The 14,718-nt window shown below is 40.7% G+C and overlaps 1 protein-coding gene across 2 annotated transcripts in view; it reads right to left on the reverse strand.

The window, feature by feature from the left end:
* pde4a (phosphodiesterase 4A, cAMP-specific) overlaps positions 1-14,718 on the reverse strand; it is a 48,363-nt gene that overhangs the window by 19,256 nt on the left and 14,389 nt on the right. Inside the window, exon 1 of one of the 2 annotated variants that reach the window (XM_082189305.1) lies at positions 11,850-11,899. The exons of the other annotated variant lie outside the window; for it this stretch is intronic. The gene's annotated coding sequence lies outside the window, so the exon portion shown is untranslated. Of the gene's footprint in view, positions 1-11,849; positions 11,900-14,718 lie in introns of those variants that run through there. 2 annotated transcript variants of the gene reach the window in all.

A 14,718-nucleotide genomic window follows, 5' to 3' on the forward strand; every position in this document is an offset into this window, starting at 1 on the left:
TGGGAAGACCAAGCGACATGAGCGACAGGAGAAAATGGAGTGCACGAGTACTTGAAAAAGGGAGCGAGGAGAGCAAAAACGTAAAGGAGAAGAGGAAGAGCAAGAGGGAGGGAGGTGACTCATGGCCTATCTAAATATTTACTTGCCCTAGGTGCATGTACAGCTTCTTCCAAAACCATTTTATTTTTCCAGCAACAACTGCAACACTATTTACAGTTGATAACACACGGTTGACCTTAAAGAGTTCTGTCACTATCTGCATAACTACAGCAGTCTGGCTTTACTGTGCAGTAGAAATAGCAGCTCTCTGTAAACCCATTTCCTATTTATATGGAGAACAAGCTCTTTTTTTTTCAGCATTAACACGGCGCCTTTCGCTCAGAGTGTGTTGCTTTTTTTGCACTGTATTCATGCCTGTAGAAGGTAGTGTGTGTGTGTGTGTGTGTGTGTGTGTGTGTGTGTGTGTGTGTGTGTGTGTGTGTGCGAGAGAGAGTGAATGTGTGGGCGCACACGAATGCTCCTGCTTTTCTGTCTGTGCTTCACTTTAATGCCTCCTGTAGTCATGTGACATTTGTGCTACTCAGAGACTATCCACAAAGGAGTGAACAATAAGAAATGAGAAGCCTTGTCAACCAGTTTCCCCTTCTCCTCCCCTTTCTTGTGTTGTGATTCGAGCCCTTCTATTTCTCCTTCACCCTCATTCTATCTCCTTCTCTGCTTCTCTGGCTTTTTACCAGTCTCTGTCTTCTGTCTCTCAAAGATCTCTGCCTTTCACTGCCTCCTTCTCTGTAATTTGTGTCTATGGCTGTGACTCAGCCCAGAATAAAAAAGCAAGCAGAATGCATGCTGGGATATTGGAGTTCTCATTTGTTTATATGGCACAAGAGACACACTCACTATACCCTCATAGACACACAATCAAATGCCGTTTTTGTGTGTGTGTGTGGAACTGTCGTGTCAAACACCTCGTCGCTAAACCTCGTCAAAACTGAGCTCCAAGAATTGAAGGAATCAGATATTTGTCTTTTTTAATAATTATTATAAATAGCACTTACATTGAGCTGCACAAGTAAGTGTGAAAATGTGCAAATGCAGTGTATTTATGTGCATAAATTAATTGTGGATGAAGCAGCCGCAATTATCTTGCTTCAGTAATCAATAAGGGTAGAAATGTATTAAACTTTCATCATAGATAATGCACTCGCAAAATACACACACAACACAATTTTTTCTTTTTTTTCTTTGCATTGCAGGATATGCCATTGCCAGCTCTCACTTTCATTCGGTGATAACAGAACCCCTGAATAGTAGCACTCTGGACAACAACATGATGATCATAGGGGGCACAGAGGAAAGGATTTGTGCCAGCTGGGTGAGTCTTTCTTATAAAAGATAACACATTAATGTCAGCACATCCCCGTGCTTCTGAAAACCAACCCTAGTGCATTGGTTGGGCTGTTTATTTATCTGCTAAATGACATTGGAGTAACTGTAACAAGCTGCAACCTGACAATAATTCCAGGAGACAAGAAAAGCAATTACTGCTTTCAGATACAAAGATGCTCAAACTGATGTGGACCTTAAGTCTAAAAATAAAGGAAATGGTTATATTGTAAAAGTCCAGAGGGAAGAATTAAAATTCATAATAGCTCACACGTGTGCCCCCCGAAGGCTTCACACAATGAGGATGTCTTACTAACGTCCAAGAGGCTGCCTGAACGTGACAGCACAATTAAAGTAATTTGATAAATGTTGTACCGTCCTCTATGCGGTCCAGGATAGTATGAGTGGAGGCATGATTCTTCCTATTCACAGCTTTTCGGGGTGGCAGATTTGAAATTAATTGAATATAAATCTGGGCCTATGAGTAATGGAGTGTGTAATGCTCTAAAAGAAGTAGCTTTGAGTCACAAGGACTAAAAGACGACTTACAAAATAAACGCATACACTAAAACTACCCCCATTTTCCCTCCTAAGATCACAATAGTAAGAATAATCGTAACTTGATCACAAATTCATATGTGAACCATCAACCCTTCATTTGAAGAGCTTGCCTCGAGTACAAACTGTAGCACTTACTCCCCATTTGCTGATACAAAGTGTTCCGGTAGCTGATTCCGAACATTCTCACTTACGGCGCAATAATAAAGGAATCTGATTATGTTCCATTAATACTCTGGGTTTTAAAAGGCTTTGAAGTTTAAGAAGCTGATTGAATTAATTAAAACTTGCTGTAAAATATGTAAGGGATAGCATGGAGGATTTACAGGCTCACTCCATCCAATGGCCCTCTTATTGATTCCTTACTACCAGTAAACTCAAAACCCAGGGCCCTGGAAACTCTGATCTACAAGCTCCCAGCACACACCGTCCATCAGTGGAGTGAATTCTTTAGTATGAAGAGCCATTTAAAAAAAGACCTCTCGCCAAAAAAAATTAATTCTCTCCCTTTCAGTTAATGATTAACGCCTCCCCCGACCCCCAACCACCACCACCCGCCCGTTCCCAGCCTGAATGGAGAGTGACAGTTATTTCCTGTCTCCACTTTCTCTGCTGCCAAGCGAACCATGTGCACACCAACACCCCCGATGACTGCCTCCCCCTATCCTTGCCCGGGCATTTAGCACCTGGTTGATTGCTGCATGCAGGAGGGGGGTCAGAGGAGGTGCGAGATGTTGGGGAGTGGGGGGCAATCATAAAATCAGTGGTGACTGTATATGATGCTGTCACTTCGCTGGCTCTTTAATCAGCAGCTGATGCCGTGTGATAGAGCTTTTATTGTGGCGCTCTGTCCCTCTGGCAGTGCATTACAGCAAACTGTGTCTCATCAGTCCCCACTCTGACTCACAGAGGTATTTAAGGGAGCGTGTGGAACACTCTCTTCCACCCGCTAGAGTCTTGGTGAAACCTGTAAGGCTCCTGATGTTCCCCCGCGCGACATTCCACCTCTTCCCTCGAGACAGGCGAGTGACCGTCTCCCTGACGGCAGGTAAACATGGAAGCTGAAAGCCGGCTGTGATCTGCACCGGAGGTTGTGTCCTGTGTCACAGTCCCGCACAAACACGCAGGCAGGGCTGAAAGAGGCAGGCTGGCCACGCTGCGCTTCCTGGCGTGAAGTCATCTTGCAGGACACCGTGCTCCAGTCAGATAAGAGAGCTGGGGATTACAGCAGATTATCTGACAGACAGGATCAGAAGCACCCTATTGAAAGTGTCCCAACAGTGAGAGCTCAACCATTACAGACAAGCCAGGCATCTGCCCTCAGGAAGAGGCTTTAAAGCCTTGATACCATTGATTCAACTGTACAGTCATTTCTGTGAGAGCCATTGAGAAGATTGCTTTTACTATCTATATTATGCCTGGATGCCTTTCCAAATTCCATATAAACCTCAGCTTTGCGCATGGAGTGACTCTTCTGTGGTGTGCTAAGTCAGAGTCCTGTACAGACATGATAGGCTGCCACAAACTAGTTTTACTACTATCCTGCTCAGTGTCTATTTCTGATTTCCCTGAGCAACACTGCATCAGTTATTCATGCTCTTATTTGACTTTTGCTTGATTTCTCTATTTTCATTCAAATCCTCATGGGATACCTATCAGTTCATATTAGCCAAATGATATCAGCACACTCCTAGCTTCAAGAATAGTACCCTGTCTTTGCTATAAATACACCATAGAAAAATCTGTCAACATTTACACACCCTCATGTCATTCCAAGTGTCACTTTCTTTCTTCCACAGAAAACAAAAAGAGAAGACAGTGCTTAAAGACTGAAGCTTTAAAAAGGACACACAACCATTAAAGTATCATAACAGTTGTACACTATAGTCCAAGGTTTCTGAGGTAGCTTTGTGTGATAAACAAAAGTCTTAATTTACCTAATTGGGTGCACTGAAAATCCTGACCTCCCCCCAACTCCTTGGTGCGTTCATGAGAAAAGAAGTGATGTTTGATTCATAAACTAATTGTTTGAGTCAGACCTTTTAAAGTCCCCCTGTAGTCAATAATTGTCCCTTAAAACGAATCTTTGATCACCAAAATTACATATAAAAAAAAAACAATGATTTCAAACCGCGTTTTTGAGTTCACTGCAGTTTTAAGGAGAAAATACTCAGCAATGGTGTTGACTTATGAATTCATGGTTTGTTTTAAAGCATACTAAAAACACCACATAGACACATAAACAACAGTAAAAGCTTGATTTTCAACACAGGGGACTTTAAATTAATCGGTTGATCTGGTTAAAAAAAACAGTCTGCATTATTTATTTACTTTACTGAAGATTATTAGTGAATAACAATGTAAATTTTATCTGTATCTCTGTATTGAATTGTAAAACTGTATCTCACACAACTTCTCATTACTTTTACGGCGATTTTGCATATCTTTTTGAAGTCCCGCAATTTCATATTTGTGCTCTAGGAACAAAGAAAGTCATCTAAGTTTTCTTTAAATCTTTCGAAAATGATGCCTAATCCTTGTTGTGAACAGCGTTCATGTCATGTGCGCAATAAATTATTCTGTTCGGCACTCTGCAGCACTCTCCTTTCAATCCCATCCTGAATTGTCACCCAGCTGTGACCTCATAACAGCTAAATTCACCCAGTGAACCCCACTGCCATGCCACAGTAACCAGCTTTGACCAACATTACTCAGTGGTGTTGGCACTGGCCAAGCCTGCCAACTCCCTGCTCAAATACTCAAATCTGACTAATTCCTACTGAGTACAGCCATCAGCACCCCAAAGGCTCTCTCTCCCCCCGCTACGTTCACTCCTCTCATTCCCTAGAGCGGCTCAACTCGATAACCTTTTATATGGAAATCGTCCCTGTGAATCTAGGGGCCATGTGGAGTAATGGGAAACTATTAAAAATCATGCACATCTTTTAACAAGCTTTAGTGAGCTGAAATGTCAGGGGGAAGCCCCAAACAAGTGTTTGGTTTAATGAGGGTTGCTTCCGATCAGCATCTGCTTTCAAGACTTGAGCACTTCCATCCTCACTGGTTTCAGGTGGAGGATCCCTTGCTTCGTAGCACATCATAGGCTGAATATATGAATGGACTGGGAGGAAGATACACGAATGTCAATCGACAATTTACAATCGAAACGGTTTCATTCTGAGACACAACAGCTGATCTGAAAAATATGTTGTCCTGAGCTTTGTTTACATCTTATGCCAGCAAAAATAAACCCTGCAATGCTCCATTTCACTGCATGGCGACATATTGATTTGTTAATGGCACCAATCCAACATAATTACCTGGTGTAATGATCAAAACAAAGAAGTTACTGAGGGAAGAAATTCCATAATCGAGAGACCAGTGGTCAGTTGGCTGTCTAACAAAGGCCCTTGAGACATTGCAACTGAACTGGGAATACAATTAACACCCTAATCCATGTAACGAGCCAATCAGGGATATTGACCCTGACTCGGATCCAGTAAGAGCATCTATCCTGTGCGTTTAGATGGCACATAGACTCTCATTCTGCATACACCAAAACTGTAATGTACAAACCGGCTTCCAGAGCTGCCGCCCTGATCTCCTAGTGCAGCCCACACACAGAGGGGTATTTTTAGCGTATCACCCTGTCTCTGAGATGGAAAGCATAACTCCCCCTCTGCAGGCTGGGGCTGCTGGGGTTCTGTTATTTTAATCCAGACTGGAGAGAGAGAAAGAGAGATACAGAAAAAGAAGGAGGGAGTGAGTCATCAAGAGCTACCTTTGTGTCACTGTAGAGTTGTCTTCTACGCCACCCTCATCTCTCCATCTGCACCAATCTATCTGTTACATTTCAGATTCATATCATTGCTATCTATCTATCTATCTATCTATCTATCTATCTATCTATCTATCACGCATCATATTGTACTAAATAAAAGTGGATAATATAATTTGCATTTTTGGCGATCCACTTTAATCTAATTGAATCTGTGCACAGGATTTCATGAACAGATGGCTCGGAGAACCCCATTGAAGCCATGCTTCGTTGGGAGTCTATGGCAGATACCTGTTATATTGATTTTAATGGAGCAAAGATCGCTGTTCATTGGACAAGAGGCTCTAAACACGTCATTTTGGTTCCTTCCAGGACATTGCGCGTCTGTAGGTGTCTACGAGAGCATCACGAGCGCTGTTTGCATTGGGGGGAAAAAACGAGTTTTCATTGGACACTGGGCTTTCAATCACTGTATTTTTATCTTGCCTAAAAGCTCTGCTTCTCGCATGCAACACATGGGCACTAATTGAAAAGGTGAGGAATGACTGCACAATTTGGATGCCTCCCTAATCAGTCACACTAAATTCAACTCATTTGTAACCACTGCTGAGTACTAATGGATGGACACATGTGGCATTTACTTAAGTTCATAACCTTATTTCTTGCATATTTCCTTTTATACAGCTCTGAGTATGGTAATTTTAATTTCTATCTATCTATCTATCTATCTATCTATCTATCTATCTATCTATCTATCTATCTATCTATCTATCCATCCATCCATCCATCCATCCATCCATCCATCCATCCATCCATCCATCCATCCATCCATCCATCCATCCATCCATCCATCCATCCATCCATCCATCCATCCATCCATCCATCCGATTTCGCTTTGTGTTCTTTCCTAGCGAATTCCTGTAAATCTAAAGTTCATCTCTTCCCTCTTTGTGCCAGGCAATTTATTAATGAGATTTTATTTTATATGGCAACCTTCACAATCGATTTGTCACACAAAATTTATAAAGACACACTGATATGATATGTATGAAAAACATATCATGAATGCTGACTGGTATAATGAGGGAAAATGAAGTGACAAGTTTAATTGTACGAAACAGGATAAGAATGCAAGCATTGTTTTCATTTGGTAATTGTGTTTGATTAGTCACTGATGCATTTTTAAAATCAATCTTCAGGTTACAGTGGTTGACCTTGCAGAACAGCCCTGATAGACAGATGAGTGGAACTGAATTACCAACAGTGGAAAGCAATAAAAGATTCAAACAAAAGCTTATGAGGGTACATTCACTCCAACAAAGGTATTACACCTATATTTCTTTGGATTAATTAAGTTATCCTGAGAGGATAATAATTATGCTCATTGATAGAAAAGGCAAAAACAGTCATTAGTGGGAGAGAGGAGAAATCTATTCCATGGAGCATTTTGTTTAAACCTCATGAACCGCATTCACCCTGAGGCTGCACGCTACTCGCATTGTGTCGTTTTTGGAGACTGTCTGTCTAAGCTAAAAAGTTTAAAAGATTTGAGACAGAAAAATAATATATTAGGTTAGACTGGAGGAAGTGTCAGGCTCTTTTTCACAATGCCGAGATGGCGTCTGACGTCTGTCTATCTGTGAATATGCCGTGTCACTCCAGCTGTGAAGCCCCTCTAAAATCAATTTTCTCTGAAAGTTTGCAGCCTTGACCTATATCAGCAAACGGCATCAACCGTGGTTGACACTGACTTGCTTTTACTAGAAAGAACAACTCCGACTCCGGCTCAGAGACGTTGTGTTTTTTTATCGAATCCCACTGGCTTTTATTTATAGTGTTTTCATACACTTTTATAGTTCATGTGATTTGATTTTGCTTGACATCGGGCTACTTTAAGGCAATGGCCTGCATCACTGTGAGAAAGAGATTTATGTGAGAGTTTGTCATTTTATCTTCAATAAGAAAAGTGCCTGGATTATTTTAGACACTTGGGTCCAAGGCTGGTAATGCTGAACGATCCATTTAGGTTGTGCATCTAGACTTTTGCACTAAAAAAATGGGCTATTCATAGACAGCTTCTTTGTTTCTGCAGCTGCATTTGTCTTATCTGGTCCTCTCTCTCTCTCTCTCTCTCTCGCTCACTCATGAGCAAAATCATTCTCTTTCAGCTTCTCTTGCCTCTTCTCATGTGTATCTCTTAGCACTCCATCTTTCACAATCTATTCTGTCACTCCTCAGTACACAGAAAGTAAATCTCTCCCTCTCTCTCTGTCCACATCTGATCACCCTCTGATGAATGGACTTCAATCAGTGCTCACTCAAGCGATATATTAATGCACGTAGACATCATGTTTCAACTGATATTTATGACGGTAATTGGAGGCGAGACATATAGGAAGCATTGTGGTTACTGACTGCGCACTGGGAGTCGTTATTGGCGGTGGATTGAGTGGATAGGGCAGAGGAAGCTGTTATTGGTAGACAGAGATAATAAAAGGGCAGAAAAATAGGCCAGTAGAAAAGCTTTACATGCAATGGAAGAAACACTTTACACTATTTAAATCTGAAAGCAAAAAACAAAAAAACAAAAAACAAGCAGAATGATTCCCAAACGAATCAAAATCAGAAACGTGTTATTAAGAAGTGTGCCTAATTGCTTTTAGCATAATAACTTAATGCATTCATATAAAATTCAGCTGATGTGCAGTGGCTTTGAAAGAGGCTCATTGTACTTTTGTATTTTTACTTTATTTTTGTTTTTAACTCATGTTACATTAAGCTGTTTTGACACTGATGCCAGATTTTGGATGGCATCAATCAAGTTCCAAATAAAAAGAGAAAATAATGAAATGAGATGAAATGAGATGAAGTATCATTTGTTAAATACATTATTTAATTCACTAGAAAGCCAAGAAAAAAATATTATTGACATTTAAGCCATTTTTATATTTTAAGCCATATATATATGTATGTGTGTGTGTGTGTGTGTGTGTGTGTGTGTGTGTGTGTGTGTGTGTGTGTGTGTGTGTGTGTGTGTGTGTGTGTGTGTGTGTGTGTGTGTGTGTGTTAGCGATTATGTCAAGCGATTACATTTTTTTATCTAGTCTTAATCGCACATCAAATTTGGCTGAGAAATTACCCCCAAAAGATCATTTAAAGTCATTATTGTGTTGACTGAGAAAAGCATCAAATACACATTACAAAAAGTCGTTTTAGAAATAAATATTTTATTCGATTCAACATAGAATTTATTACACACAAACTTTTATGCTACAACGGCCATGATTTTTTTTTTTTCAGAAGCTGAATTGGTATTTAGCTATACTTGCAGACAAAAGTTTGGCTACCAACATTCTAAATATCTTCTTTTTTGTTCTGAAAACGAAAGAAAGCCATACAGGTTTGAAACGACACGAGGGTGAGTAAATGTAAATACACAGAATACAAATTTTTGGGCAAACTATTCCCAAAATATGAAATTATTTTTTAATGAAATGATACTTTAAATAATAATCTAAACCTGCCAGGTGGTGGTAAACGTGTAAATGAGTAAGTCATTGAGTCATTTATTCATTCGACTCATTCAAATGACTGATTCATTCAGGAATAAAGTAAATGGGTGCAGGGCGTCATGCACTTAGTATTTTTGAGGGGGCACCAGTTGGGCGGGTCAAACAAAACAACCCAAATAAAGTAACTAACTATATTTATAATAAAACTTTACTTAAGCTTTCACTGTAATAATTACTGCAATGTCATCATATCCCATATCCGATTGAATTATCAAAGTGAGAACATATGATATTAATACTGTCGCTATTCCAATTCCATATTAAGAATATTAGGCCTATAAGTCCTGCATTGATTTAGTCCATCACATATTTTGTAGATTCTAGAAACAAACAAATTTAAAGCATAAGCACTGACACCACAAGGCAAACTGTACCTTATCTCAGCATTGTACAACACATTTTGTGAATAAGAGGCTGTTCTTTGAAATCCTTCATTACCTTTCGGTCGATCAGTAAAAATCATTTTAACAGAAGGTTAAAAATTTATATTCTGTAAAATTTTGGACGGATTCCCCCAACCACCCACACGCGATGACTGGATGGTTTTGCACAAATCGACTAGGTTGTGTGACATATTTTAGCTCCAAACCAAAGAAATTCACCAAAAGACGATACATTTAGGGCACTATTAATTTTGTACCTGTAAGAATAGAGTAAACTTTTTAGTCACCTACTCAATGTGTAGACTATCGGATATCAATAAAACACTTCGTCAAATTATATTTGAAAGGATTATTATTGCAGCTTTCGTATTTTACAAACTATAAATGCTTTTTGCATAAAATATTATTTTTGTCTTTTGGAAACTGCATTAAATTCATTTAGGCCTAGCTCAAAAATCTGAAGGGGCACGTACCGCAAGAACGTTTTGAAAGCATAAGGAGCCGTGCAGTCTAATCAATCATGCTATACTTTGATCGGTTTTGCGCAGCGAAGCTTCAAGTCGAACACACTTAATGTCTCTCTTTATGAATCTCCTTATGAAGGGACCATTGAATCATTGGTTCGCCTGATTGATTCTGTCAAAACGTTTATTCATTCAGAAACTAAACAATGATGTGTGTTGCTGAGAGGAACAACAGCTGTGCTCTACCTTTAAGGTAATATATTTTTGTTGGAAAAACTTAGCAAAAACAGACAATATTGTGTGTAAAATATATCACAATATTAACTTCTTATTTATTGAACTGTTGTATAAAATCAATATCACATGTGCACTCGTGCTATTCAGGATAAAGACAGCACTCGTGTGATGTTGCTTAACTATATCATATCATATAGGCCTAAACATGAGACAAAAACTCATACAGTGAGAATCAATATATATATATATATATACTGTATATATATTCCTTTTCTGTTAATCATGTAATAAGATTTTTTTTATATCGCCTAGCCCTAAGCAGTAAAAGGGTTAAAAGCCTGTAGAGCACCAACAGCGAGCACCCCCAGTGAGCTGCAGCCGTGCTTTAAGAGCGTCTGCTCTTGGAGGCTCTTACAGCGTATGGCAGAGAGCATGTATGGGCTGCCGACCAGCAGTATGGCCAAACAGACTGGTCGTCTCCCACTCTGTCCCCAGACACATGCAAATAGTCAATGACACTCGCACATACAGGCACATACTCACAAACACATACGCTAACACATGCTTGCAGCACCAGAATTCGTCTTGCTCATGTCATGAGACCTGGCTCATTTTGGTTGGACCTTTTAACATGAAGAGAGCCATCTAACTACAAAAAAAACAACGTCTGGCATTAAACATAGCCTGACAAGCTGATTGGAGCCATTAGAGTAAAACACAGGTTGCTGAATAATTTTTATGGTGCTGTGGTGTAAAGCACATTGCCCAGATAACGGACAGATCACAAGGAAAAAACGGCACACCCTGAGCGGAGGTGTGGTGAGATTGCAGGAGAAGTAAAACACCTTATCAAATCCATAAACATCGATACTACAAAAAACAATATAGGTGGCATGCAGGTGTGTGGAGTGCACGTGGCTTGTGTTCTCTGTACGAAAATATTACTGAAAAAAAATGCTTTATTTCGTTTACTTACTATTCTGAAATTCCAGCAACTTACTATAAAGTTACGATGTAAAGAAAGTAGTGAGTGACTGATCTTTCCTTCTGTATTTTGACTTTAATTCAAGTGAAATGGATTTTCGAACCAAAAAAAGGGCAAGGATTTTGTTGATAGGCGAGCTCAAAAAGATATGCAATTAAATGAATTTTCGTGCCGTTTTTAAGGAAAACAAACAAATACAGTAAATACATAATGTGCCAGATAATTATATTAATGCATTTATGATTAGTTTAACAGATAATATGAAATAATTTAAAACCATATTAATAATTGGAATAATTTTCAGAAAACTCCTTTTTTTTTAGGTTGATAAAACCTAAGAAATCGTGTTAAAATTAACTTGATCTAAATAGGTAATTGCTACAATGGTTGCAACTTTTAAGTAACGGATTTGCCATTTTAAGTTAACTCAAAACACCTCAAATCTAACCTTAAAAAACAGATGAACTGAACGCAAAAACTTGCACTTACCCATGCAAACTACTCTTTTTTTCCAAAGCAAGATACAGAAGTTATGCTCAGTTCACACTCAATGTTGAGGCTGGTTTGATTTAATCTCATTAAAATGGGAGCCTGAGGCCTCCTATCCTATTTATAGCACTCACAAAGAGGCGGGCTGGACCCACGAGGTCATGCTGCTGTGGCCTCATGAGTGATACAACATGGGCCAATCACAGCTGGAGCCAGCCAAGAATTTGATTTGGCTAAATAGACGATTGCCGTGAATTCTTTATGACAGTGGCCATCACTGGGACCACTGCTTCCTCTCATCTATCCTTCCCTTTCACTCTCTTTCTCCCGTCTCTCTCTTCTATTCTCACCCCATCTTTCTCACCCTCTGTGCACTTTCCCTCTTTTTTTCATGTCCTCGGTATACCTGTCTCTCTCCACAGAATGCCTAGACTTCAGCGTCGACTCCCATCACGACGACTGGATTTAAACATAGACGACGACAAGTGCCCTAATCTGTCACGGGCGATAAGCATCTCAAGAGCAGAAGGAGAGGGGGTGGGGTGAGCCAGCGATGTGTGTGTCAACATCACATTCCACTGCGTTCCGTTCATTTACAGTGTTTACCATTTGCATGGCGTTCCGTGTTTTGTGCGAGAACAACATGGGATACAGAAAAATACAGCTGAAAAACATTGTCCGATAGCCTTTGCAGACTGCATAAGGCCTGACTTAGCAATCGGATCACGCACACACAGAGGCAGACACGTAAACAAGTGTAGAGGGGACAGGAGAAGCTGGAAAAGTAGGGCAAGTGAAAGAGCCAACTGCGATAATCTGAATTTAAGAGGGAGAAACAAGGTCTCGCTGTGCTCAGTGTTGATGTTAATGAATTACCCTCGTTGGAGTTATCACTGGCTCTCGGCCAGCTCCCTGCCTCACAGGACATTTCAATTCCTGCTCCTTTACAGATGTCCAGACCCCTGCTGCCAATCACAGAGCAGCAGAGCGTGGCGCTGCCGGGGGAAATCTCTAACCCTAGAGCCCATTCAGAATCGACACACTGTGGTCTCGGATCTGAGGATAATAGATTCAGGCCCAGCATGGAAGGGAGTCCCGGGGCACATTGGGAATCTCAGGCCTTTAAATGCCACGAGAGGCAGGAGTTTTATCCCATGACTGTTCCGCTTACAGACAGGGCTTCCTGATCAGACGAGCTGCATTCCTGAATCAGTCTCACGGAGGTCAAAAGATGATCCCAAAGGACCAAAGCAGTGTCCATTACAGTAACTCAGCACTGTGATGTAATAACCATATCAGTCGGACATTTGTCAATAGCTGCAGTGGACTGGCATCAATAATGCAAGAGCCCGTTCTAAGTTTGCCGTAAATTACCTGCTGCGGTTTCTGTAAGAAACACAGTGTATTAAATACAGCTGAGCGCTGATGCTCCATAGCACAAAAGTGTTTTGACTGAAGCTGAGAGACATTTTAAACAATCACAACCAGTACCACTTTTAGGATCCCTTGTACCACCCTGAATCTATATTTTTTTAAACAAAATGTTGGTTGTCTGCAGGTTGCATAATGCGAGTGACTCAGAAACAGCAGTTTCCAGTCCAGTTCACACATGACCAGACCACAGCCGACTCCAACCGAGCAGGCCGACGCATCCTCCTGCTCTTTCTTTCTCTCAAAGGATATCCATGTTGTAAGCTAAACCGTGTGCATCCTCACAATCACGACATAACAAACCAGCAAACATGAAAACTGCATAATAAATTCACAGAGGAGGAAGCATTAATTATGTTTATCTGTGAGTTGATTCGTTGGACCAGGCGATAATGTTGTCTAAATGACTAATGTTTAGCATGTATTTGCAAGCTAATTCATTATAGGTTAGTACAAGCGAACGCAATATTGTCTTGGATCATGGTTCAGTGTGACAGTCAGAGCCATATTCTGCTGATACCGCAGCCATCTGTCCTTCCCCAGTGAGTAGGATTGCCACTTTCTCATAATTATCCAGTGGGTTGAAGCCAGACTATCTATGGGTTACAAATCCCAGGTGACATCGTACATCAGATAGGACAACAGGAAACCCTGCCTCAAACATAACAGGTGGATTGCATACATATTAACTGAGGGACGCTCTTCATATCTCTCAAACACCAGGTGTGGTAATGCACTCGGCTTGGCTTTGATTTGTTTGCTATCCTCAATTTGAACTAGTCTCTCCCCAGTGTGCTTTCTGCTGCCCAACCTACATTATCTCACCCGTCTATTGCTCTGACAACTGTCTTTTGATGTCTCTGCTGTAGTTGTGTGTGCGCATGCGAACGAGAGAGTGTGTAAATGCATATGCGAGGATCTGTGGGGCTGACACCTCAGTGACACAAGTATGTCGGTCTCTCTCAGAACTGCCACCCGTTGAGACGAGAGTCCACAGTGCTCACGCACACACATTCAGACATGCTCACATACTCAGAGAGGGTCCAAGATCCCTTGACGGATGTCACTACATAGCTTATCATCAAAATGTGAGAATGGGAATGAAGGCTGCCGCTGTGGAGCAGGTTGGTTCAGGTTGTCTGTCTGATAACAGGCGAAATTCAGGACTCCTCACACCTCCACCGACACGCTCCTCGCGGAATACTGACGCGCTAATGCTAAACAGCAGACGCAAAGAGGGATGTGAGAACTGACCCCATTGCAGACAACCATGGGAATCTAAAATGGCTCTTTAAATTACTCTGTCAGAGAATCATTGTGGCATCATGTTTTTTGTTCATATTAGCATATGAAAGTGAGGATGGGGGAGGGGGCGTTTTTGAGCCAGTTATATTATGGTTAGACGACTATTTTACTTGGCATTGAAGCTGTATGACAG

This window comes from Leuciscus leuciscus, assembly GCF_965113295.1.
Source record: "Leuciscus leuciscus genome assembly, chromosome: 1".
Lineage (NCBI taxonomy): Eukaryota > Metazoa > Chordata > Actinopteri > Cypriniformes > Leuciscidae > Leuciscus > Leuciscus leuciscus.